The following is a 1,803-nucleotide window of genomic DNA, read 5'->3' as shown; positions in this document are numbered from 1 at the left end:
GCCGGGCGGGGGAGGGGCGGGCCGGCGCTCGGCGGCGGGTCCCCCGCTACCTGTGTGGCCCTCGACCTGGCTCGGACCCCCAGGCGGGCTCCGGGGCGCTTTGCGAGGCTGTGGAGGAAAGCTGTGAAAGGAGTGAGTGTGAGGCTCTGCCCTCGCCGCCTGTGCACGGCGGGGGTCGCGCCGCTCCTCGTTTCTTTAATTCCCGGCAGACGGCGAACGGGCCGGCGTTGCGGGGCAGGTAACTGCGAGGGGTCCCTCGGCCGGCGGGGAGCAAGTGGGGCGAGGCGGCGGCGGCGGTGGGGGCGGGAGGTGCCTAGGTCCCGGAGAGGAACTGAATGGGAAGGGAAATTTAGGGTGCCCTCCCCTCCAAGCGCTTTGTTGTGCAGAGGTGGGGGGTGCCCGGCTGCCGACGCGATCTGGCCTCCCGCCGACCGGGGAATGGAGCCGGCCCACCTCCGCTCCCTCGGCACGGTCCCGGCGGCGAAGAAAGGTTCCCAGGTCCCGGCCCCGAGGGCGCAGCCCCTTCCCTGTCACCCTGGGAAGCGCAGCTTTTCCGCTCCCCACCCCCACCCTTTTAAAGAGAGGTCGCGTTTTTTTGTTTTTTTTTTTTGGTTTTTTTTTTTGCCTGCGTTGAAATTGAAAACTTCAGGGCGAGTTCGGTGGTGCTCTTTATCCAGACGTTATTCTTTAAGGATACGACGAGCCCAAGCGTGACGGGCACCCCTTTCCCCCACCCTTGGGATCCCATGGGGGACCCCCCCCAGGGCCCCTCGGGCCGCTTGCCCGCCCACCCTCGAGCGGCCCCAGCCCTCCGGACCAGATGGCTTGTCTTCCTTCCCCGGGCTTCCGCCAGGGAGGTCCTCCACTCGGAGGGAACATTCCTTCTCCCCCCAAGACTCCTTTACCCCCCAATACACCGTTCGTGTGTGAGAGACGTTTTTAAATGTCTCCGCGCAGAAAAACTGAAAGTAGAAAGGAAGCAATTTCCGAGCAGATGTCTGACCACCCCTTCTCGCATACTCCCAGCATCGGGTTACAGGGTCCCCCGGAGCCCCCATCCACATTCTGCGGCCCCACACGAGCGAACCCGCAGACCCTCCACGCCAGAGTGTGCACGACCCCTGATCGTTGCCCGCCCCCCCCCGACCCCTCTCCATGCGCGTCCCCTCCCCGGAGGAGAGGGCAGCAGCGCCGGCGATCGTCAAGGTATAAATATGAATCCGTGACATTGACGTGCCCGCGCCTCCCCTCCCCCGCGCTCCCGGCACACTCTGGGCTGCTCGGCACGCCCCCTCCCGTTCCACTGCGTCCCGCGCGGCGCGCTCATCCCCGAGGGGCCCCTGCAGCCTCTCCGCGTGAAGACGGCTCCAGCCCTGCAGGGAAAGAAAAGTAACGAGAAACCAGGCAGGCTTCCGCGGCTCGCGAGAGGGCCGGAGCGCGCGGAGGGTAGCGTGGGGAGCTTGGAGGAAGAGGAGGGGAGTCCGGAGGAACCCCGCGTGGGGCGCTCGGGGTATCTGATTGCACTTTCTTCTCGTCCTCTCGCCCCCTCTTTAGGTGCGGAGTTGTGGATGGAGACGCGCCGGGGCAGAGACTATGTGATCGCGTCGGTGTCTGGGTAGAGGACTTCGCTTCGGGGAGGGAAGAGGAGGGATCGGCGCGCTCCTCCGCGGCGGCGACTCGGCAGGCGGAGTTTCGCGGCTGCCGCACCAAGGTTGCGCCAGCCCGCCGAGAGGTCGCTCCAACCAGCCTCGGCGGCCGCGCGAGCCCCAGTGTCCAAGCCGGCCGGGGCGAGGGGAGAGCGAG

At 66.8% G+C, this 1,803-nt stretch overlaps 1 protein-coding gene across 2 annotated transcripts in view; it reads left to right on the top strand.

The window, feature by feature from the left end:
- Cdk6 (cyclin-dependent kinase 6) overlaps window positions 1-1,803 on the top strand; it is a gene marked incomplete in the record, with an annotated part of 205,979 nt that overhangs the window by 1,355 nt on the left and 202,821 nt on the right. Inside the window, 2 exon segments of one of the 2 annotated variants that reach the window (XM_013516028.1) lie at window positions 7-238; window positions 1,555-1,803. 2 annotated transcript variants of the gene reach the window in all.

This window comes from Chinchilla lanigera, unplaced genomic scaffold (genome assembly GCF_000276665.1).
Source record: "Chinchilla lanigera isolate Chin_1 unplaced genomic scaffold, ChiLan1.0 scaffold00031, whole genome shotgun sequence".
NCBI lineage: Eukaryota > Metazoa > Chordata > Mammalia > Rodentia > Chinchillidae > Chinchilla > Chinchilla lanigera.
The sequence above is the reverse complement of the archived record's forward strand: the minus strand, read 5'-3'. Positions and strand labels throughout refer to the sequence as shown.